The sequence below is a fragment of the Nomascus leucogenys genome, chromosome 4 (genome assembly GCF_006542625.1).
Source record: "Nomascus leucogenys isolate Asia chromosome 4, Asia_NLE_v1, whole genome shotgun sequence".
Lineage (NCBI taxonomy): Eukaryota > Metazoa > Chordata > Mammalia > Primates > Hylobatidae > Nomascus > Nomascus leucogenys.
The window spans coordinates 44525068-44550759 of NC_044384.1; the positions used below are offsets into that span (position 1 = coordinate 44525068).

Here is a 25692-nt window from a genome sequence, read left to right on the forward strand (position 1 = left end):
TGCTGAGAATTAACCCCCGAACCGCCGCGAGCTGTCCCTACCAGTGTCTTAGCCAGAGACCTGCTTGGCTAGCGACAGATCCCTTGCTGCTCTGTCTGCCGGTTCTTGAAGTGAATGTCGGAATCCATTATCTTTCGGAAAAACTCTCTGGGGCAGGGTAGGTTTTCTTACTACATACAAGTTCTTAATTAGTTATCGTTTTTCAAATAACCACCCCTCCCCCTATTGCTTATCTGATTCGTAGGTATGCTTTAATTCTAACTTTCTTCCTGTCCTCTCTGGTTTTTTACACCCCCAGAAGAGTGGCGCGCATCAGAATCAGCTGGAGGCCTTGTTAAAATACTGACTTCTGCCCCACAACGCCGGAGTTGCTGATTTAGTAGTGGGGGAGGGGGCGGTGGCAGCCCAGGTTCTCAGGTGATCCTGAAGCTGTTGGTCCTGGGACCACATTTTGAGAACCACAGCCCAAGAAATAAGTGATGCTCAGTAATTAATCCCTGAATTAACGGAAAGTTGGATTTTTATCTACTTTGCAATCTAGAAAGGGTACGAGGTCTATTTAAGGTTTGCTTGCTAGAACAATTCTCATTGATCAGGATGAGAAGGACCCAAAATGGAGGGTGCGGGGTAATCAGGGTAGGAAAGGATATTGCTGTGTTCATGGAAATATCTTAGGAAATGAGGAGTTGGGACCTCATTTCTGGTTTGAGACCAATGAGACGTGTGACTTGGTTTAAGCTGTCTGGTGGGGAAAGGAAGAGGTTTGAGAAAATGGTGGGTGGCTAAGTGGTAGTTGAGGTGGAGGAAGAGGGCTTCCTGTCCCAGCCTAAGTCCCTGTTGGGATATATGAAATTTGGGGATGTATGAATAAGACCTTAATATACCCGTAAGAGGAAAGAGATGTGGGAACTTGAGTCCAGCCCTCCCAAGTAGGGAGTGCAGATAGTTTTTAAAAAACAGCTTTATTTTTGGCCGGGCGCAGCTTAGGCCTGTAATCCTAAAACTTTGGGAGGTTGAGGCAGGTGGATCACCTGAGGTAAGGAGTTTGTGACCAGCCTGGCCAACATGGTGAAACCCTGTCTCTACTAAAAATACAAAAATTAGCTGGGCATGGTGATGTGTGCCTTTAATCCCAGCTACTTGGGAGGCCAAGTCAGGATAATCGCTTGAACCCATGAACCCAGGAGGCGGAGGTTGCAGTGAGCCGAGATTGCGCCACCGCACTCCAGCCTGGGTGACAAAGCGAGACTCTGTCTCAAAACAAAACAGCTTTATTGAGGTATGACTGACATACAATAAACAGCAAATATTTAAAGGATATAATTTGATAAGTTTTGTTAAATGAATACAGCTGTGGAACTATCACTGCAGTCAAAATAATAAACACATCTAAACCCCAAAAGTTTCCTCCTGCCCATTGGTAATGGCTCTCTCCCAATGCCCCCTCCACTGGTCAGCTGTTACTGGAGATTAGTTTGCATTTTCTAGATATTTATTTAAATGGAATCATACAGAATGTCCTTTTTTTTTTTTGTCAGAGTTGTTAAACTAAGCATTTGTTTTGAGATTTATCTCTATTGCTGTGTGTATCAATAGTTAATTTTTGTTGCTGAATAATATTCCATTGTATGTATATATCACAGTTTGTTTATCCAATCACCAGTTCATGGGCATTTGGGTTATTCCAGGTTTTTACTGTTACAAATAAAGCTGAGAACATTCATGTACACACGTCTTTATATGGACATATGCTTTTTTCCCCCTCTCTCATGGTAGATGTATATTTAATGTTTAAAAAAACTGCCACACTACTTTTCAGAGTGGCTGTATCATTTTGCATCCCTAACATGAGTACATGAGAGTTCCTGTTCCTCCACATCCTTACCAACTCACTGTGTATCTCACCGTGGTTTCAATTTGCATTTCCATACTGACTAATAATATATAGCATTTTGTAATGTGCTTATATGCCATCTGTGTATATTCTTTGGTGAAGTATCTGTACAAATCTTTCGTCCATTCTGGACACCAGTCTTTTGTCAAATATATGCTTTGTGGCCAGGTGCCATGGCCCAAGCCTGTAATTCCTGCACTTTGGTAGGCCGAGGTGGGTGGATTGCTTGAGTCCAGGAGCTGGAGACCAGCCTGGGCAACGTGGCGACACCCTTTCTCCACCCAGAATACAAAAAATTGTCAGATGTGGTGGTGTGTGCCTGTGGTCCCAGCTGCTTGGGAGGCTGAGGTGGGAGGATTGCTTGAGCCTGGAAGGTGGAGCTTGCAGTGGGTGGTGATCATGCCACCGTACTCCAGCCTGGGCAACAGAGCAGGACCCCATTGCAAAAAAAAAAAAAAAAGAAGAAGAAGAAGATATATGCTTTGCAAATATATTGTGCCTTCAGTTTTCTTTCTGTTAATATTTTTTGAATAGCATCAGTTTTAAGTTTTGATGAAGCACAGTTTATCAATTGGCTCTTTTATGGATCATACTTTTTGTATGATATTTGAGAAATCTTTGCCTAAAAGAAGGTCACCAAGATTTCCTCCAGGATTTTTAGGTTTTACATTTTGGTCTCTGATCCATCTGGAATTAATTCGTTTGTACCCATACAACTCTGAGATTTAGGGTAAAGTTAATTTTTTTTTTTTTTTGGTGTGTGGATATTCAGTTGTTCTGTACCATTTCTTTCTCCTCTGAGTTTCCTTTAAGCTTTGTGAAATCAGTTATCCATATATGTGTGGGTCTATTTCTGGCCTCTCTATTTTTTCATTGATCTACTTGTCTCTCTTTAGTCCAACACCACACTAAATTACTCTAGCTTTATAATAAGGCTTGAAATCAGGTAGTGTGAGACCTCTAATTTTGTTGTTTTGGTTATTCTAAGTCCATTGCATTTCCATATCAATTTTTGAATCAGTTTGTCAACTTCTACAAAGAAGCTATTTGAGATTTTGATTGGGATTGGATTGAATCTGTAGATCAATATGGGGAGAATTGACATGTTAAAGCAATATTGAGTCATCTGATCCATGAACACAATATTTTTCTTTATTTAGGTGTTCCTTAATATCTCTCACCAATATTTTATAGTTCTTTTTAATATTTTACAGATCTTTCATAACTTTTGACAGATCTATTCCTAAGTATTTAATATATTTTGATGCTTTTGTATTTTTCCTTTAATTTCAGATTGTTTGTTGGTAATATAGAGAAATACAATTGATTTTTGTATATTAATCTTGTATCTTGCAACTTTGTTAAATTCATTTATTAGTTCTACTAGCTTTTTTTGTAGATTCCATCAGATATTCTACATACGAGATCAGTTTTACTCCTTCCTTTCCAATCTGGATGCCTTTCTTATTTTCAGCGCAGTAAGGCAGGCAAAGGGAGGTGGAGAAAGGCATTCAGATTGGAAAAGAAGAAGTAAAACTGATCTTTATGTATATCAATGTTCGGTAGAAATGAAGAAAGTGGAAATCTTTGTCTTTTTTCCAATCTTAAGTGAAGATCTTTGTCTTTTTTTTTAATCTTAAGCATCCTGTCTTTCTCTGTTAAGCATGATGTTAGCTGTGGTGTTTTTGATTGATACCCCTTATCAGACTGAGGAAGTTTTTTTCTACTTCTAGTTTGGTGAGAATTTATATCAGGAATGTAGGATGGATTTTGTCAATTGCCTTTTCTGTATCTTTTGAGAAGATAGTTTGTTAATATGGTGATTTACAATGATTGATTTTTGAACATTAAACCAAACCTGCATTCCTGTAAAAAACCCTGCTTCACTGTGATGTGTTATCCTTTTTATATATTGTTGGATTTTTCATGAAGAGTATTGGCCTATAGTTTTCTTATAATGTCGTCTAGTTTTGGGATCAGGGTAATGTGGGCCTCAAAGAATGATTCAAAAAGCATCCCGTTGTCTTCAGTATTGTTAAAGAGTTTGTACAGAATTGGTTTTATTTCTTCCTTAAATATTTGGCAGAATTCACAGTGAACCTATCTGGACCTAGAGTTTTTTTGTGGGAAGGTTTTAAATTACAAATTCAGTTTCTTTAATAGATATGGTGCGATTCAGGTTATATATTTCTTCTAGAGTAAGCTTTAATATTTTGTATCATTTAAAGAATCAGCCCATTTTGTATAAGTTGTCATAAAGTTGTTTATAATATTACTTTGTCCTTTTTGTATCTGCTGAATCTGCAGTGATGTTACCTCTTTTATTCTAGCTATTAGTAATTTGTATCTTCTCCCATTTCCCCTTGTCAGATAGGCCAGAGATTTGTCATTTTTATCTTTACAGAGAACCAGCTTTTCATTTATTTAAAAATTGTCTTTCATTTTCTGGTCTATTAATTTCCACTCTGTCCCTTATTATTTCCTTTTTTCTCCTTGCTTTGGGTTTAATTTGCTTTTTTTTTTTCTGGTTACTTTAAGTGGAAGTTGAGGTCTCTGATTTGTGATATTTCTTATTTTGGGTTATAGAAATTTGGTGCTATAAATTTTCCCCTAAGTACTGCCTTAGCAGCATCTCACAAATTCTGATGTGTTGTGTTTTTATTTTCATTCAGTTCAGAATACTTTGAACTTGGATTATTTCAGTTTCTAAATATTTGGGGGGTTTCTAGAGATTTTTCTGATATTTATTTCTAATTTAATTTTATTGTAGTCAAAGAACATACTGTGTATGACTTGAATCCTTTAAAATCTATTGAGACTTGTTAATGGCCCAAAACATGGTCTGTCTTCATAAATGTTCCATGCACATTTGAGAAGGATACATTAATATATTCTGCTGCTGTTGGGTCGACTATTTGATTATTGTTAGTTTGTTAATGGTATTATTGAAGTTTACTATATACTTTGCTGATTTTCTACTAATTTTAAAAGTAATTATTGAAAGATGAGTATTGAATTCTCTGTCAATAATTGTGGTTTTGTCTATTCTCCTTGTGATTCTATCAGTTTTAATTTTATGTATTTTGAAGCTCACAATTTGCATAAATGTTTAGGATTGTTATTCTTTTTCCTTTTTCTCTTTTTTTGAGAGGGAGTCTCTCACTCTGTTGCCCAGGCTGGAGTGTTGTTGATGGCAACGGTGGGCCATTTGGACCATCTCGAGTGGCCACTGCCAAGATGCTGGCTGCAGCCGGGAGGCTCTGCCCATGCTGCAAGCTTCACAGAGCCAGAGGGAGCGGGGACAAGCAGGAGCCCAGTTCCTTCCAAGTTCGTGGGTGGGAGCTCCCTGGGCATAGCTGCAGCTGCCCAAGTCATGGCTGCTGGCTGAACCTCCCTGTGTTCTTGGAGACTGGGAGCAGGCAGGAGCCCCGCTCTCCCGGGTGCAACTGCAGCCATCCAAGTCCTTGCTACAGACCGTGCTCTTGGAGGCTGGGAGCAGGCAGGAGTGCCGGAGCAGGCATGAGCCCTTCCTGCATCCCCCACCTCCTTTGTGCAGCTGTAGCCACCCAGGTTGGCTGCGGACCAACCTGGATATCTCTGCACACTCTAGGGGCCTGGGAAGGCATCCCCACCTCAGCAGGCTTGGAGGTATCTGCTTCTGCTGCCTGGCCTCTCCCTGCTCCTGGTGACTGCTCCGATCTAGGAGCAAGGTTGGGGCCGAGCCAGTGTGCTATTGTGGCCTAGCCAGTTGTGCGCACACTTGAGGCAGTGCTGACAGGCCATTCCCCTGCTGCCTCAGCCCCCTCCAGATTTTGGGTGCTGACAAACATAGGAGGGAGGCTGAGGGAAGGCTGAGGGCAGTTCGGCATTTTCCTGCAGGTGCTTGTCCCCACGAACAGCCTGGGCACCATAGAAAGCAGTAGGAGGCGACATGCTCTGAGGCAGAAAGGGGCAGGTCCCCAGAAGGCCTGAAGGCTAATGGCCAGGCCACCAGTCCCCCTGACTGGAGGGGGAACTGGTGGTGCTTTTTCTTGGACCTGCCTATGGCCACCAATGGACCAATCAGCATGCACTTCTTCTCTCTGAGGCCCATAAAATTCCCTGGACTCAGCCAGACTTGGGGAGAAGACCTGCCAGCAGAGAGGAGCTACCTACTCCAGGGCTTCTTTTCTGCTGAGAGCTGCAGAGACAACAGGAGGACCAACCTGCAGAGAGGAGTTACCCACTTCAGGGCCTCCTCTTTGCTGACAGCTGCAGAGATGATGGGACAAGCTGCCTGCAGAGAGGAGACCCTGGAATGGGTCCTTCTCCGTAAAGCTCCTCTTCACTTTGCTCAGCCTCCACTTGTCCGCATACCTCATTCTTTCTGGATGCAGGACAGGAACTTGAGACCTGCTGAATGGTGGGGCTGAAAGAGCTGTAACACAAACAGAGCTGAAACATGCCCCTTGCTCACTACATTGCAGGCAAAGAGGAGAGAAGAGCTGTGGCCTTCAGGGAGCCCAGACCAGGAAGCTCCCTGAGCCAGGACTGTGACTCCCTTTGGGGCCCTGCATTTCCTGGAGTCTCCAAGCTTCTGGGCACCACTGCAGTGTACTTAATCCAGACACAGCCTTGCAGTGAGCCAGGGCCCGTACTGGCACCTGGAGCTGCCCACCCTGCTACAGCAGCCAGCGTGCCTGACTGTGTGCAGTGGCCAGACCCCACACTCTCTCGCTCACACACCCCTTGCTACTTCACGCCTGGCTCACCCTTGGCAGGGGTGAGATCCAGACTGGTAGCATTAGCCAAGCGCAGCCTGCCAGGCTGAGTGGCTGGAGCGATCCCAGTGGGCTCAAGCAAAACTCAGGCAAAGGCACCACTGGCCACAGAGGTTTCTGACCAGAAAAGCAACACCCCAGGTATCCCATGACACAGTGGCATGATCTCATCTCACTGCAACCTCCACCTCCTGGGTTCAAGCTATTCTTGTGCCTCAGCTTCCAGTGTAGCTGGGGCTACAGGTGCGTGCCACCACATCTAGCTAATTTTTGTATATTTTTTTTTTTTTAGTAGAGACGGGGTCTCACAAAGTTGACCAGGCTGGTCTCAAACTCCTGACTTCAGGTGATCCGCCTGCCTTGGTCTTCCAAAGTGCTGGGATTTCAGGTGTGACCTACCATGCCCAGCCTGTTATGCTTCTTGATTGACTCCTTTTTCATAATGAAAAGACCTTCTTTATCCCTGATATATCAGTCAGTGTTCAACCAGAGGCACACAACAAGTAATTGAATATATGTACATGTACATATGGATTTGTTAAAGAGAATTGGCTTACACAATTATGAGAGCTAGTTAGGCAGTCTTGTAATGCTGTTGTGTCTGATGCTAGAATTTGATGTTGGCAGAGTAGTCAGAAAGAAAGATGGAAGTAAAGTGGGAGAAGTCAAGGTCAGGCTGGAAGTCACAAGTACAAACTTGAACCTCATGAAAATGGACTGAAATCCATGTTAGTTTTTGTTGCCTTTGACCTTGGTGGTGAGGGTATCCTTCAGAAGCTGGGGCTGTTTGTCATAAACACACATACACAGGCCAGGAGTTGGAGAAGCTGAAGGAGGATCTAGAGGATGGTAGAGTAGTTGCAGGCCAAGCTGCAACAAAATAAGTCAACAAAGTGAGTCACCAGTCAGCAACAACATATGTGAACTACAAATGGCTACTATTTCCTTTCCACATTACACATCTCCCAAAAATTGCCTTTTTGGCCCACCCAAACTGTAAACATAAAATAAATAATTCTAGGAAAACTGGTGCACTCTAAGCAAGATGACACATTATAAAAGCATCATGGTCTGCCCCTTGTCAACTTAGTACCATACATGTTTCTTTAAGCCATACTTTAATTCTCTAAATTATGATAATAATGAAGTTGTGTTTTCACCTTACATAACACTACTATCACATAACTATTAACATGCTAAGCATTTCCCAAAAGAGGAAAATAGTCTTTTTTTTGGTCCATGAATGGCATTCATTCTGCTCCCAGATGATAACACTCCTTCTTTCATATCCTATAACTTAAATATTGACATATAAAGTTAACTATTAACACATATTGTGTTAGATGATAAGAAGATGAGAGAAGGAAGAAACATAAATTTTCAAGTAGTTTCCAAAAGAAGCTGGGTGTATATCATTGCCCAACAGAATGTTCTTCTTGAATTCAACTAGACTTTTAGACCTTCAAGACTACTGCAGATCACCCTTGGCATCAGATTCACTTAGAAGGATAGGACAGAAGCCACAGCTGACCAGTAGGCAGCACCTACCCCTCTTTGGTGGTAGTGGTACTCACAGTGTTTTACACAAGCATCCAGGCTTTTTTTTTTTTTTTTTGGCCTTCCCATTCCAAGTTGACAGCTCAGATGCAAGGAGATGAGGCTTACACTGGGCACCTGTGGGATGCATCTGGATTAGAAACTTCCATAGGAGCTAATATGTCTTATAACAACTCCATGGACATAGCTTCTAGAATTTCTGTAAAAGACATGCCAATTACAAGAGTCACTATACTCAGGGAGGCCCAAAGTTATAGTATCCATTAGCATAGTCAGTATTTATAGTTCATTTATAATTCTTTTGGTAATCAGGAAACATTTTTACCATAAACAATATTGTTGGATAACATAATTGACCTATTAATAAGTTTTCAATAAAACAGAATGAGAAAATTAACCAAAGGTTAATTCTCATGTACAAAGGTAAAGTGTTTTGTTAACCTTTTACCCAAAAGTGATGATATGAATGTAGATTTTCTGGGTGTTTGACCAAGGAAGCCAAACCATTCTTTCAGATTATGTTAGATTTGTAGCTTTATGGAGTCTCGCCAGAGATGTTGCTTTCTGTGTGTGAATTTCATGAGCTAACTTGGAGTTTGTTTGCTGGACTGGCCAAAACAAATCTAGAGCCAACTATGGTCCATACCAGCTGACATTGAGGAAGTTCCTCTCAATGAAGTAAATGGAATTGAAGGGTTTCCAGAGATATTAGGAGTGATAATACAGGCATGGGAAGTGATATAAAATTCTCAAGAATGAAACTGATAGGCCACCACTAATATTCTACCTGAATTCTATTTCTCATTTCACTTGGGGGAAACTAGGTCAAACTAACATATGTACTAATATATGTCTAACTTAGGCATACGTTCTAGAGCAGTGGTTCTCAATCTTTTTGAGATAGTAAATTTATTTAAGAAAAGGATAAAAACTGCAAACTTCTTCCTCAGATAAATGAACATAAAGACCTACATGTGGACTTTTGCTTATCATGTATTGTATTGGAAATTAATTTTCTTTGATACTTAGAGTATGTAAACAATTTTCACAAGGAAGGGATTTCAATTTAAAAATCAATTTCCAGTTCTGGGGGGAAAAAGGAAATAAATCAAAATTGTGAAGCCACATTAAAAATTAACTTGCCTTTTGCTCATATTAACAAGTAGGCTGCTGCTCAAATAAATATTAACAAGTATTAACACGTTTGTTGTGAATAAGATCTTTAAATTATGGGTAATAAGACATCTTTGACATGTCAGTGTGCATGTCCAGTTGACACTGACTTCCTAAAACTCAGAACCAGTGCTGAAAACTCTGATTCAGAAAAGAAAATAATGGCCAGTGTAATCACAGCTCCCAAGGTTCACTTTGTCAGAAGTGACTGGCCTTGTGTCAAGAAATACTATAATTTCCCAAGATCTTTAAAGTTGAGTTCAGGTCAGATAATTCCCTTTGTTTTTAATCAGTGAGGTCATTGGCATCACCTTGAAAAATCTTTATCTGTTAAATAACTGAAAGCCAAGTCATGGTGTTTTTTTGTGTGTGTATGTGTGTGTGTGTTTTCTTTCTTTCTTTTTTTTCAATAAGTGTTGCTTGCCTTCTATGTCTCTCTCTCTGCCTCTCTCTCTCTCTTTTTATAAATGGTGGTTGCCTTCTCTGTCTCTCTCTCTGTCTCTTTTTTTTTTTTTTTTTTTGAGACAAAGTATCACTGTGTCACCCAGGCTGGAGTGCAGTGGTGTGATCACAGCTCACTGCAGCCTCAACCTCCTGGGCTTAAGTGATCCGCCCACCTCAACCTTCTAAGTGGCTGGGAGTATAGGCGCATGCCACCATGACTGGCTAATTTTTCTATTTTTTTGTAGAGATGGGGTTTTACTGTGTTGCCCAGGCTGGTCTTGAACTCCTGGGCTCAATCAGTCTACCCACTTCAGCCTCCTAAAGTGCTGGGATTACAGGCATGAGCCACTGCTTCTGGCCCACAGTGGTTTAAATAAATCTTGGTTTATATTAATCACATTGTTGTGGATTGAATTGTATCCCTCCAAAAGATAGGTTCAAGCCCTAACCTCCATTACTTGTGAATGTAACTTTACTTGAAAATAGGGTCTGTGTAGGCTGAATGTTATATCCCCCAAAAATTCATATATTAAATTGTAACTCCTCATGTGATAGTATTTGGACATGGGCCTATGGGAGGTAATTAGGTTATAAGGGCAGAGCCTTTATGAGTGGGATTAAGTGTCTTTATAAAATAGGACTTGGAGTGCTCCAAGGCTTTCTGCCATATGAGGACACAGTGAGAAGATGGCTGTCTATGAACCAGGAAGCAGACCCTCTCCAGACACCATATCTTTCAGTGCCTTGATCTTGGACTTGCCAGCCTCCAGTACTATGAGAAATAAATTTCTGTTGTTTGTAAGCTACCCAGGCTAGGATATTTTTTGTTATAGCAACCTGAATGGCCTAAGACAGGGCCCTTGCAGATATAATCAAGTTAAGGTCATAAAGGATTAGAGTGGGCCTTAATCCAGTGCCTGGTGTTCTTATGAGATAGGCAAATTCAGACACAGAGGAGACAGAGGAGACAGAGGAGAATGCATGTGATGATGGAGGCAGAGATTGGAGTAATGCATCCAAAAGGCAAAGAATGCCAATGATTGCCAGCAACCTAAAGCTAAGACAGTGGGATGGAACAGACACTTCCCTAGAGCCTTCAGAGAGAGTATGGCCCTGCTGGCACCTTGATCTTGTACTTCTAACCTCCAGACTATGAGAGAGTATATTTCTATTGTATTATGCCATCTTGTTTGTGGTACCAGAAGTGGGGTGCTATGTACAAATATCTAAAAATATAGATGTGGCTTTGGAATTGAGTAAGTGATTGAGCTGGAAGAGTTTTGAAATTCTTAATAGAAACTAGAGAACAACCAATCCTTGTTAGAAGTGGCAGAAATTTGGCTGAATCATGCTGTGCTATTGGGTGGAAAGTAGAACTTGTAACTAATGAACTTGAGTATTTAGCTGAGGATGTTTCCAAGCAAAGAGTAGAAGGTGTAGCTTGTTTTTTCCTTCCTTCTTATGGTAAAATATGAGAGGAAAGAGATACACTGAGGAGGAAACTGTTAAGCAAAAATCATTTGATGATTTGGAAATTTCTCAGCCTATCTCAGATAGCATGCTCTGGAGACAGCACTGGGACAAACGTTTTGGTGAAGCGATTAGGTGTGTGATTTATGGACCCAATTAACTATTTCAGCAGAATCCAGGATAGAAATTGGGTTATCCAGGAAGGATCTATAGAGAATCCTTGTGCCTAATCATATGGATTCTCTTAAAATCTATAGAAAACTAACAAGGATTTTGACAATGCTATCACCAGAAACACTGCTAATTTTGAAGAGGACAGAGACAGGATGAAAAGAAGAAAAGCAGTCCAACTTCTGGTATTCCAAAGCAGGAAACGAGGTACCCAGAGGGTGGGGACAGTACCAAGGGCAGAGATGGCAGGGCCGCCTCAGCTGAGGGTGGCTCAGGGACCAGTGAGGCCTCTTAGAGTCCAGAAGATAGGACCAGTTGGGTATCTATAGACCAAGAGGTTGGGGACAGTGAGGATTCCACTGACCCAGAGGGCATATTGAGTCAGCATAATTTGAGAACTCCACAAATATTTGGAAATTAAATAACATAATATAAATAACCCATGATCCAAAGAAGAAATCATAAGAGAAATTAGAAAATTCTTTAAACTGAATAAAAGTGAAGTACAACATAAAATATTTTATGGGATGCTGCAAAAGTAATGGTTAGAGGAAATTTTATAGCTTTAATATGTCTATTTTAGAAAAAAAAATTATCTAAACCTAAGCTTCCACCTTAAGAAACTAAAAATGAGAGCAAACTTAACAACAACAGAACAGCAGAAGGAAGGAAGTACAGTCATCTTTTGCTTGATGCTAGGGATACATTCTGATAAATGCATCATTAGGTGCTTTCGTCTTTGTGTGAACATCATAGAGTATACATACGCAAACCTAGATGGTATAGCCTACTGTATTAGTCTGTTCTCATGCTTCCAATAAAGACATACCCGAGACTGGGTAATTTATAAGGGAAAGATGTTTAACTGGCTCACAGTTCAGCATGGCTGGGGAGGCTTCGGGAAACTTAACAATCATGGCAGAAGGGGAAGCAAACATGTCCTTCTTCACATGGTGGTAAGAAGAAGTGCCAAGCAAAAGGGGAAAAGCCCCTTATAAAACCATCAAATCTCGTGAGAACTCTCTGTCATAAGAACAGCATGGAGGTAGCTGCCCCCATGATTCAATTACCTCCCACTGGGTCCCTCTCATGACACATGGGGATTATGGGACCTACAATTCAAGATGAGATTTGGGTGGGGACGCAGCCAAGTCATATCATTTTGCCCCTGGCCCCTCCCAAATCTCATGTCCTCACATTTCAAAACATGATCATGCCTTTCCAACAGTCCCCCAAAGTCTTAGCTCATTCCAGCATTAACCCAAAAGTCCAAATCCAAAGGCAAATCCCTTCTGCCTATGAGCCTGTAAAATCAAAAGTAAGTTAGTTACTTCCTGGATATGATGGGGATACAGGCACTGGGTAAATACACCTATTCCAAATGGGAGAAATTGGCCAAAACAAAGGAGGTACAGGCCCCATGCAAGTCTGAAATCCATCAGAGCAGTCAAATCTTAAAGCTCTGAAATGATCTCCTTTGACTTCATGTCTCACATCCAGGGCACACTGATGTAAGAGGTGGGCTTGCATGGCCTTGGGCAGCTCTGCCCCTGTGGCTTTGCAGGGTACAGCACCCCTCCTGGCTGCTTTCACAGGCTGGCATTGTTTGTGGCTTTTCCAGGTGCATGGTGCAAGCTTTCAGTGGATCTAACATTCTGGGGTCTGGAGGACAGGGGCCCTCTTCTCACAGCTCCACTAGGCAGTTCCCTGTTGGGGACTCTGTGTGGGGACTCCATCCCCACATTTCCCTTCCACACTGCTCTAGCAGAGATTCTCCATGAGGACTCTCCCCCTGCAACAAACTTTTGCTTCAACACCCAGGCATTTCATACATCCTCTGAAATCTACGCAGAGGTTCCCAAACCTCAATTCTTAACTTCTGTGTGTCCACAGGCTCAACACCACGTGGAAGCTGCCAAGGCTTGGGGCTTGCACTCTCTGAATCCACAGCCTGAGCTTTACATTGGCCCCTTTCAGCCATGGCTGGAGTGGCTAAGATGCAGGGCAACAAGTCCCTAGGCTGCACACAGCAGGGGAGCCCTGGGCCCCACCCATAAAACCATTTTTTCCTCCTAGGCCCCAAGGCCTGTGATGGGGGGGCTGCTGTGAAGGTCTCTGACATGCCCTGCAGGCAGAAAACTGACTAAAGAAGAAATAGAAAATGTGAATAGATATAATAAAGAGATTGAGTTAGTAATTTAAAAAAAAAAAAGGACACACAAGAAAAAGCCCAGGCCCAAGGGCTTCACTGGTGAATTCTACCAAACATTTAAAGAAGAATTAATACCAGTTCTTCACAAACTCTCCCCCTCCCCAAAACAAGAAGAAGGAATATCTTTGATCTCATTTCATGAGGCCGATATTACTTTGATATCCAAATCAGTCAAATACATCACAAGAAACATAAACTACAGACCAGTATCTCTTATTCACAACAAAATACTAGTAAACTGAATTCAGTAACATATAAAAAAGGATTTTCTACCACGACCAAGTGGAATTTATCCCAGGAATCCATCTGAGCATCAGTTTAAAAATCAAATCCATATCAACAGAATAAAGGACAAAATATGCAGAAAAAGCATTTGACAAAATCCAACACCTCTTCATAAAAAACAAACGTTGAAGAGAACCAGCATGAGAAAAAAAAGGGATATCTGGAAATGGAGAATGTCATTACAGACCAACTTCAATAAGTCAGTTATGAATAAAAGAAAATAAATAGGGTAATAGTGGAGTTTAGGGATGGTTTATTTGCTTGGTTGGTGGCTTGATAATTTTTAAGATAGGAAAGATATGTAATGTGTAAATGTGTAAAAGATAGCAGGAAGAATCCAGGAGAGAGGGAGTAGATAACACAGGAAGAGAATGAACTGTTGATGGCATATGATTGATGGGGAAGGAGATGGGATCCAAGATAAAAGTGGAAGAATAGGTCTTTAGATATGAGTGGCCCTTCTCCTATGCTAACTAAGATGATAGGAGAGAATGGGTGCAAGCTCAGGTAGGTTAGTGGGAAACTGAGGACGTTCCAATTCATTGGGAAGAAGGAGGTTATATCATTTAAGAATGAGGGGTGAGGAGAATAATGCTTGAGAAGATGGTTGAAATAAGCTTTGTGCAAAGGTGAGCTTACTAGAAAAACATAAGATTGGTAAGCAATATTGAGTGACCTGTAGTGTTCATGTATTCTTAATCATTCTTATGATGCTAACTTTATAGATGGATGGAATAGCCTATATCCATCTCCATCATAACACTATATGTGGGATCAAAGATGAATAATGTAGGTGAATGAGCTGGCATGAAAACCAGTGTGGATAAGAAGGACAATTCAGTAAGTGATTAATGGATAATTAGTTATTCATCTAGAAATAGTTATTGTAGATCTCTGCCTCATAACTGCACACAAAGCAAATAGCAAGTATATTAAATACATGAGAGAAAAGCAAACCTTTTGTAAAATTTGTAGAAGAAAATACGTGAAAGTATATTTATGACTTCACAGTAGGGAAGGAAATATTTTAAAAAGGCAGTAAAGCCCAATATATATAAAAAGGAAAGTTCAATCGGACCACATTAAAATTAAAAACTTATTATTCTTCAAAAGATACTATCTTTTAGAGGAAAATTAAAGTCACAGAACTCAGCTTCCATTATTGGTACAGTGAGTAATGTGGATCACACTTCCCTTAAGGACAACCAGTAAATCCATATAAAAATATGAAAATCAGCTGGAAGGCATTAGAACTGTCAAGGTAGTACAGAATACTAGAACAAGATCCAAAAAATGATCTAAGTCCAGTGAGGTGAACCAAAGCATCTAGTGGGCTTTCAGTTTCAGATTATTTGCTTATCTGGAAGAGGCAGCTGAGGGTACTGAATGTCATTTTTGATAGCCTCATAGGACTAGAGAGAAGAAAGTTGGAATCAGAGACTAAGGGTTGGGACCTTGGTACTTTGAATTATACCCAAAAGCAACTACATTCTAGGAATAAAGGTGAACTTGTAGTAAACCAGCCCTTCCACAGACTGTAGCCCAACTGCAAGTCATCTGGTTGACCCAGAAAAATCTCAATACCTAAAACTGGTTTGTGATGACCTGCAATTACTGGAGCTCCCAGATATCTGGCAGAAAGCAAACAATGATTCTCTCTAGAAGAGGAGTACCTTCGGCCAGGCATGGTGGCTTATGCCTGTAATCCCAGCACTTTGGGAGGCCGAGGCGGGCAGATCACGAGGTCAGGAGATCGAGACCATCCTGGTTAACATGGTGAAACCCTGTCTCTACCAAAAACAAAAAACAAACAAAAGCCCCCAAAAATTAGCTGGGCATGGTGGCGGGCGCCTGTAGTCCCAGCTACTCGGGAGGCTGAGGCAGGAGAATGGTGTGAACCTGGGAGGCAGAGCTTGCAGTGAGCCGAGATCGCACCACTGCACTCCAGCCTGAGCAACAGCAAGACTCCGTCTCAAAAAATAAAATAAAGAAGAGGAGTACCTTCAAATTATTTCCATATCAATTTTTCATGAAAATTCCTGATGGAAGATAACCAGACAAGCGAGATAAGAACAACCAGCAGAAACAATTGACAATAGAAGTAGAATCACTGTAGTTTCTTATATTAGGATAATTAGATTTGGATAAAATACTATTTTTTATTCGGGGACATAAAAGACAAGATTGAGAAGAATTTGACAGAAAACCAGAAGCTATTTTTAGAATGACTTATTAGACTCTAATTCCTGATTTCATTAAGCTACAATTATCAAAACAGTGTGGTACTGGCATAAGAATAGACATACAGGCCAATGAAATAGAGCACTCATAAGTAAACCCTCACACGTGGTCAATTGATTTTTAACAAGGGTGCTAAGACCATTCAATGGTGGAAATGGTGGTCTTTTCATGAAATGATACTGGGAAAACCAGATACGTACAATGGAATGAAGTTGGACTCTTGCCTTACACTATATACAAAAATTAAAAATGGATTAAAGGTACTCTTATATTTATAGTAGCATTATTCAAAATAGCCAAAAGGTCAAAGCCACCCAAGTGTCTGTTAACAGATGAATGGATAAATAAAATGTGGTATATACATGCAATAGAATATTATTCAGCCCTAAAAAGAAAGGAAAATCTGACATATACTACAACATGGATAAACCTGGAGACATTATGTTAAGTAAAATAAGCCAGTCACAAAAAGGCAAATACTGTATGATCCCACTTATTTGAGGTACTTAAGAGTAGTCAAATTTAGAGAGACAGAAAGTAGAATGGTGGTTGCCAGGGGCTTGGGGGAGGGAGAAATGGGGAATCACTGTTTAATTGGTATGGAGTTTCAGTTTGGGAAGATGAAAAAGTTCTGGAGATGGATGTTTGTGAAGGTTGTACGACATTGTGAATGCACTTAATGCCACTGAAGGTGATATGGTTTGGCTCTGTGTCCCCACCCAGATCTCATCTTGAATTGTACTCCCATAATTCCCATGTGTTGTGGGAGGGAATGGGAGATAATTAAATCATGGGGGTGGTTTCCCCCATACTGTTCTCGTGGAAGTGAATAAGTCTCATGAGATCTGATGGTTTGATAAGGGGAAACCCATTTTGCTTGGCTCTCATTCTCCCTCTTGCTATTGTCGTGTGAGACATGCCTTTCACCTTCCACCGTGTTTGTGAGACCTCCCCAGCTACATGTAACTGTAAGTCCAGTTAAATCTCTTTCTTTGGTAAATTGCCCAGTCTCAGGCACGTCTTTATCAGCAGCATGAAAACGGACTAATACAGAAGTGTACACTTAAAAATGGTTAAAATGGTAAATTTAATGGCATGTGTATTTTACCATAAAAATCTTTGTAAAATGGGCCAGGTGCAGAGGCTCACGCCTGTAATCCCAGCACTTTGGGATACTGAGGCAGGCAGATCATTTGAGGTCAGGAGTTTGAGACCGGCCTGGCCAACCAACATGGTGAAACCCCACGTCTACTAAAAATACAAAAATTAACTGGGTGTGGTGACACATGCCTGTAATCCCAGCTAGGCTGAGGCAGGAGAATTGCTTGAAGCTGGGAGGCTGAGGTTGCAGTGAGCTGAGATTGTGCCACTGCACTCCAGCCTGGGCCACAGAGCGAGACTCCATCTCAAAAAAAAAAAAAAAAAAAAAGAAAAACTTTCTAAAATGATGGATATGGGCCGGGCATGGTGGCTCACACCTGTAATCCCAGCACTTTGGGAGGCCAACACAGGTGGATCATTTGAGGTCAGGAGTTCGAGACCAGCCCGGCTAACATGGTGAAAACCTCTCTCTACTAAAAATACAAAAAACTAGCCAGGTGGTAGTGAGAGGTGACAACGTGCTAGCAGCCCTTGCTCGCTCTCAGCACCTCCTTGGCCTCAGCATCTGCTCTTACCATGCTTGAGGAGCCCTTCAGCCAGCCGCTGCACTGTGGAAGCCCTCTCTGGGCTAGCCAAGGCCGGAGCTGGCTCCCTCTGCTTGCAGGGAGGTGTGGAGGGAGAGGCGTGGGCAGGAATGGGGCCAGCGTGAGTTCCAGGTGGGTGCGGGCTCGGTGGGCCCTGCACTCAGAGCGGCCGGCCAGCACTGCTGGCCCCAGGCAGTAAGGGGCTTAGCACCTGGGCCAGCAGCTGCAGAGGGGGCACGGGGTCCCACAGAACTGCCCGCGCCACAATCGAATTCTCGCCGGGCCTTAGCGCCTCCCCGTGGGGCAGGGCTCAGGACCTGCAGCCCACCATGCCTGAGACCCCCCCTCCCTGCCCTGTGGTGGGCTCCCACGTGGCCGGAGCCTCCCAGACGGGCGCCACCCCTGCTGCGTGGTGCCCGGTCCTGTCAACTGCCCAAGGGCTGAGGAGTGCAGGCACGCGGTGCGGGACTGGCACGCAGCTCCACCTGCGGCCCTGGCGCGGGTTCCACTAAGTGAAGCCAGCTGGGCTCCTGAGTCAGGTGGGGACTTGGAGAACTTTTATGTCTAGCCGGAGGGTTGTATATGCACCAGTCAGCACTCTGTGTCTAGCTCAAGGTTTGTAAACACACCAATCAGCACGCTGTGTCTAGCTCAAGGTTTGTAAACATACCAATCAGCACGCTGTGTCTAGCTTAAGGTTTGTAAACGTACCAATCAGTGCTCTGTATCTAGCTAATCTAGTGGGGACTTGGAGAACTTTTAAGTCTAGCTAGAGGATTGTAAATACACCAATCAGCACTCTGTGTCTAGCTCAGGGATTGTAAATGCACCAATCAGCACCCTGTCAAAATGGACCAATCAGCTCTCTATAAAATGGACCAATCAGCTCTCTGTAAAATGGACCAATCAGTAGGATGTGGGTGGGGCCAGCTAAGGGAATAAAAGCTGGCTGCCCGTGCAAGCAGCCGGAACCTGCTGGGGTCCCTTTCTACACTGTAGAGGGTTTGTTCTTTTGCTCTTTGCAATAAATCGTGCTGCTGTTCACTCTTTGGGTCTGCACTGCCTTTATGAGCTGTAACACTCACTGTGAAGGTCTGCAGCTTCACTCTTGAGGCCAGCGAGACCACAAACCCACTGGGAGGAACGAACAAACTCCAGACGCGCAGCCTTAAGAGTTGTAACACTCACTGCGAAGGTCTGCAGCTTCACTCCTGAAGCCAGTGAGACCACAAACCCATCAGAAGGAAGAAACTCCGAACACGTCGGAACATCAGAAGGAACAAACTCTGGACACACCATCTTTAAGAACTGTAACACTCACTGCGAGGGTGCACGGCTTCATTCTTGATGTCAGTGAGCTCAAGAACCCACCAATTCTGGACACAGTAGTGACCTGTGCCTGTAATCCCAGCTACTTGCGAGACTGAGACAGGAGAATTGCTTGAGCCTGGGGGGCGGAAGTTGCAGAGAGCTGAGATCACGCCACTCCACTCCAGTCTAGGCAAGAGAGTGAGACCCTGTCTCAAAAAATAAATTAAATAAAATAATGGATGTGAACTTGAACCAAAGAGAAATTCTGAATTAAAACATTGAATTACAGAAATTGAGAATTCAAGGGATATGTTTAAAAGTACATTATCACTAAAGAAAGAATTAGTGATTGGAAAATAAGTGGTAAAATATGCAAATGACGAACAAAAATTAAAAAGAGCATATAAAAGATACAGAGGATATGGTGTGTAAGTCTAACAGGTGATTGAAGCCCCACAGCAAAGAAGGGCAGACAAGGTACTTGTTCCCTCGTTCCCCTATTCCTGCCTTCTTTTTATTAAGATATTTTAAAATTCAATTTATCTATTATTGCAAAGATAGATAGTACAGAGAGATCCCATATACCTTCACACTCATTTCTTTTTATTACCATCTTTCACTGATATGACATATTTGTCAAAATCAGTTGACCAAAATTGATACTTCATTATCTAAAATCCATGCATTATTCAGGTGTTAATACATTTTTTAAAAGAAAATAAGTAAATGATAGAGAAATGTTTATCATTGATGAAGTCGCTAATTTTCTTAGATATATATCACTCTCCCCTCCCCTCCCCACAGTGTTAGCAGATACTGGTATTCATCTGTTCATTAAAAATGGGGAAATTGGGTAGTTACATTAAAAAGTGTGTTGCTAGATCCTTTAAGGGAATGAACAAATTGAGTATGTTCTGTGTGTAAACCTTATGGACTTTTTACGTAGAAGACAATTTTACAGTCTTTTTTTTTTGCCAGTCATTATTTTATCTGCTTCATTAGAAATGTGCTATGTTTACTTTGTTCATTTCACTCATTGGGTTCTTTTTAACCAGTATATGCTAGCTTCACTGTGTAGTATGGAACCCCTAATCCCATGTGGCAATTTAAATGTAAATTAATTAAAATTCAGTGAAATGAAAATTTTACTTAGTTCCTATCAGCCATATATCAAGTGAGCAAATATATGTAAACCTACTCCCAGAGGTTGAGAGGATTGAGCTGACAAATGCAGTTTCTCAGAAGGAAACATTTGGTAGGGACGAAAGGACTTAAGGTGGTGGATCCCCATACCTGCCCTGCAGATATTATTCTTTCTATTGCAAGCTTTTTTTTTTTTTTTTTTTTGGTAAAACATGTGCAGCTGGTCATGTCTGAGACCCTCTTGCAAAACTCTGACCAGTGGGAAAATTAGATAAGGATCTTTATGAGGGGTTTTCTGTGCTACAGGTATTGTTTCTTTATGAGGGGTTATCTATGTTATAGGCATTGTTTCTTCACCTTGGTGGGGTAATGCCTTGGTATGCAAGAGTCAAACACTGGTTATTATGATGTTTCACTTCAAGATAGCATTACTCTTGTCATGCAACAGGCTGCTTTCCTACACATAGCTATAAATGGCTAATGGCTTCCATATTGGATAGTAGATATAGAACATAACTTGAAGTCGTCTCTTCCAGTCATTGGCCGTCGTAACATTCTTCAAAGTCTGGCTCAACTGTAACATCTTCTGATTAACACCTTTGTGGTCAGAGTCATCTGACATAAACATCTTCAACTTCTCCCGTCTCTCTTGCACTCACCCTCCACTTTCCTCGTATTCAGGAACAAATCACTTCCTTCTTTTCTGAGACAAACAACTTCACCAGCCCATCTGGTCTCATTTCCTCCCCATCAGCTGTATTTCTTTTCTTCCATCTTCAATTTCTTGTGCCTACTAAACTTTACCTTTTCTTTTCTACAAATTAGCTCTCCACTACCCTTGAAAATAAGAATACTTTAAATCCGGTTGCTTAGTTCAACCAATATCCTTTTTCCTTTCTTGCAGTATCACAATTCTCAAACGAGATTATTGTCTATTTTCAGTCTTACCAACTCTTCTGAACCACCGGAAAGGACAGTCCACAGGTAACATCTCTCTCTCTTGCCCTCCTCTGTCATTCCCCCTAATTCCACCATCAGCTTAGTTCTCACCCTTTTTCGGCTCTCTGCAGCATCTGCTAGTCACCTGTTCCCTCTCCTGAAACACTGTTGCTTTTATGATGTTTGAACCATCTGGGCGCTCTCTAAGTAGCTCCTCTTCTCGATCTCCTTTTCCTCCCCATTCCAAAATGTTGGTGTTTCACAATCCCGTTTATTTTCCAAAAGACCTCCCTTGGCGATGTCATCCCTTGCCCTATTTTCAATCATACTTTCACAGATTGTTATATTTTGCTAAATTCATGTGTCACCTGCATTCTTTCATCTCTTTTGTCCTTTAATCCACTCTATACGGTACAGACACCGCCCTGAACACTGTTCCAGCCACGTTATATGTGAATACCCTGCACTGATGATTCAATGCATTTCTAACACCTGAGCCTGGTATTTGACACTCTCCACAACCTAACTCACTCTAACCAACCCCTTAGCCTAGTTTCTGGCCAGCTAAGATGCTGGGCCAATTCTGAGCGTGCCCTGAACCCCGCCCCGCTGTGCCCTGGCTCCTGCCGCTTCCTACGCGGGAAACCTGTGGCGCTCCTCCGCCTCCTGTGTCAGCATCCAGCACGCGGCCAGGCGCAGCTCGAGGGCAGAGTCCACCAGGAAATTTTTACAGCTTCTCCTGCCCCCCACCCCGACCCCTCCGCAGCACCTGGCGTCCTCGGCATTCCTGGGCAGGACCCGTCCCCACCCGAGCCCTCCCACAGCTCCTAGGACTGTCGTCTTCGCAGTCAGCACGTCCGCGGTGAGCGTGGTCAGCTCCTCTTCCTCTCAAAATGTAGAGATCATGGCTTCTCGGTTTTTATTTTCTCGATGGTATACCAGCCCGCGACATAACGAGGAAAAATATGTTTGAATATATACGTATATTTGTATGTATTAAAATATATAGAATATATAATTATATTTAATATGTATCTTATGCTCCCCACCCTTTCAGCAGCGCGTCAACCGTTTGGACTCTGCGATGCCCCTGCCAGGTCTGAGCCGGACCCGCCCCGCTCCTGCGAGACACGACCCGCGCCTGCCACAGAGCTGCGGTCCTCCGGGCTCCTAGAGGGGCGCCCCCCCCCCCCCCGCCCGCCCTACTTCCGGCGCGCATGCGGCCGGGAGTTGTTCTCTCTCCCGGGGGTGGGTGCCCGCCGCCGGTAGAGCGAAGGGTGAGTGGGGCGGTCCAGCAGGGCGGTTCCGGGTGCTTCCCAAACCGTCCCTGTCCCGCATCCAGCCTCCGCGCCGCCTTTCTTCGACCCCTTGGCCACAGGCCGGGCCTCGGCTGTATCTGGGGTCCCGCCCGCCGCTCCGTCGGTCAATCCCGCCATCCGTTTCCACTTGCCCACTGAGCCACCCGCCTTTTCGGTCAGCTGACTCCTCAGGCGTTTACCCAGCGTGTCTTGTGTCGGGCTGCAGGCTCAGGAGTCTGACACTCGCCAGTGGGCTCCTTCCGGCCACTTCTCACGCGGCCAAAGCTCGGTTTTGAGACGAGTCTCATCCTTCCTCTTGGCTCCCCGAGTCTGGGCTGGATCTTTCTCAGTCACTCGCGGAACACGTTCTGCCTTCCCCTTTGTAGTTTTTGTCACAATTAAATTAGGTAATTATGTATGCTTTGTGTTTAACGTCTACTTGTCTCTACTATTTTTAAGTTCTGTAATGGCAAAGACGCTGTCTTGTTTATAACTCTTTGCTCAGCACCTGGCACAAATACCTGCACAAATAGGCACTCAAATACCAAATGTGAGAAAAACAAGGTCCTCTTCTGAAGGGCTCTTTGATTTGGTGGGGAGTCCAGATGTGAAAAGGCATTTTAGCAGAGTAGGCGTCTAAGTAAGGACTCTGGAGTCAGATTATTTGGTTTCAGAACAGTCCAGACTACATCACTTACAAGCCACATGACCTGGAACAAATTACATAACTTCTCTCTTGTCTTCAAATGAACGGTTGAATTTACACCGTGGAGTGCTCTGAAGATGAAATAAGACACTTAAAGCAGGTAAACAGGGCTTGACTCTGTAATGAAGCCTCAGCGTTTTCTATTAAAATTAAGCAAACAGATACATTATAATATCTGTTACATTATAATACAGGTACATTGTAATAACAGTGATGCTGCTGCAGTCAGGATTGTCCAAAAGTACCCTGGAGGTTCCATCTGGGTTGCTCGGACTAGGACTGGGGACTTTCTCCCAAAGGGAAGGGCTGTACCTAAGCTCACAGTAGCTAGAAGATTTGTTTTTACTTTTAAAAAACTGGTCAGAAGAATGTAATCAGATTTACAAACTGTAAAGATCACTGTGGTTACAATGTAGCTAACAGACTGATGGGGACCAAGTGAATGTGGGGAGCCAGTTGGTGAGTTGTTGTGCAGTGTGATGGGATAGTTGCTGGGATGAAGATGGTCGCAGAGATGGGGAAGGGCAGATTCTTGAAGAGAAAATAAAATTAACAGGATTTAAAGGAAGGAAGGAGGTGGGGGAAAGGACCATGTTAGGGATGCTTCCACGTTTCTGGCTATGGAGCCAAATGGATGTTCCGACTTCTTGAGAGGGACCACTGGGAGAGGAGCAGGTTTAGGGTGGAAAGAATCACGAGTTGGTTATGCATGTGCTGAGTTTGAGGTCCTTTTGAGAAATTCAAGAGTAGTTGTGGTGGGAGTGAGGAACCGTGGGTAAGTAGGTCAGGAATTCAGATAGGAGGTCTAGACTGGATGGTAACTGAAGGTTAGAATGAGGTGGCCTAGGAGGAAAGTAGAGAGTGACAATAGAGGACCTAGGGCTTACCTGATGGACTGATGTAGCAGAGGCTGGACCTGTGAAGGAGATGGGGAAGGAGCAGAGGTCGAGTCTTTATGACCAAGATCTTCCCTCAGCCACATACCCATGGAGGACTAGTTGGTGAGGCATAATATTTACAATAAAATGGAATAATATCACAAATATATTGAATTTAAAAGGCAAGGTACATAACATAGACTAGTGGTCACTAAATGAAGAACACACATTAATGTGATGTAGCTCTTGAGAAATGCTATGTACACATCCATGCGCAGATCTGACAATGCATTCATTGGTTGTCACAAAATTTCATTAAAAAAACTTTTATTTTCCTATTACCCTGCTCAGAGTAAGATATCATGAAATTTTTTAAATGTCTGTTGTCACATAATAAGAACTAAAGAAATGTGTGTAGTATTTTTTTTTAATAGGGATGGGGTCTCACTCTGTCACTTAGGCTGGAGTTCAGTAAAGCGATCATGCTCACCATACCCTCGACCTCCCAGGCTCAAGCAGTCCTCCCAACTCAGCCTCCTGAGTAGCTGGGACCACAGGTGAGTGCCACTACACCTGGCTAATTTTTAAATGTTTTGTGGGGACAGGATCTCACTGTGTTGCCCAGGCTGATCTCAAACTCCTGGACTCAAGTGATCCTCCTGCCTTTGGCCTCCCAAAATGCTGGGATTACAGGCATGAGCCACTGTGCTTGGTCTCTAGTATTTTACACTAAAAAATTAAGAGGAGAAGGCCCTGCACGGTGGCTCACGCCTGTAATCCCAGCACTTTGGGAGGCCGAAGTGGGAGGATCACGAGGTCAATAGATCGAGACCATCCTGGCTAACATGGTGAAACCCTGTCTGTACTAAAAATACAAAAAATTAGCCAGGTGCGGTGGCGGGCGCCTGTAGTCCCCGCTACTCGGGAGGCTGAGGCAGGAGAATGGTGTGAACCCGGGAGGCGAAGCTTGCAGTGAGCTGAGAGCGTCACTGCAGTCCAGCCTGGGCGAAAGAGCGAGACTCCGTCTCAAAAAAAAAAAATTAAGAGGAGAAATATCCCCAGGTTTCTTGTGTTTAGATGTGTATGAAAAATCTATTAATATCTGGCAAAGCACGGTTTAGGAGACGCTGCTTCATAGGCATCTCAGACCTAACTTTCTTAATGAATAGCTCAGCAAATAGCACCATCATCCTCTAGTCACAAGGGCCAGCCACAAACTTGAGTCCTTGACCCCTCTCTCTTCCAAACCCTTATACAGTGTGTCAGGTCCTGTTAAATCTCCCATCTTTTTGTCTTTAGCCTCCCATGGTTCAGTCTCTCACAGTCTCTCTCCTGAATGGTTGCAACAAACCCCTTCCCATGTCTTCTCCACGCCACTCTCTGGGTGGGCACACAGACCTTCCAGCCATCACTGTGGCCATGGGGATCAAATGCAAACTCTGTAGTTCAACCTCTCAGACCTCCTCTCTCACCATTCATTAACCGTGCCCCAGGGTCTGGCGCAGAGTACTTAACCTGGCTGCTC

At 43.0% G+C, this 25692-nt stretch overlaps 1 protein-coding gene across 2 annotated transcripts in view; it reads left to right on the top strand.

The window, feature by feature from the left end:
- Positions 1-17: 17 nt before the first annotated feature.
- Positions 18-25692, top strand: part of ZSCAN30 (zinc finger and SCAN domain containing 30) — a 40432-nt gene continuing 14757 nt past the window's right edge. Inside the window, exons 1-2 of one of the 2 annotated variants that reach the window (XM_030810575.1) lie at positions 20562-22147; positions 22346-22562. The gene's annotated coding sequence lies outside the window, so the exon portion shown is untranslated. Of the gene's footprint in view, positions 158-20561; positions 22148-22345; positions 22563-25692 lie in introns of those variants that run through there. The other variant, XM_003261925.4, reaches the window with a different exon arrangement.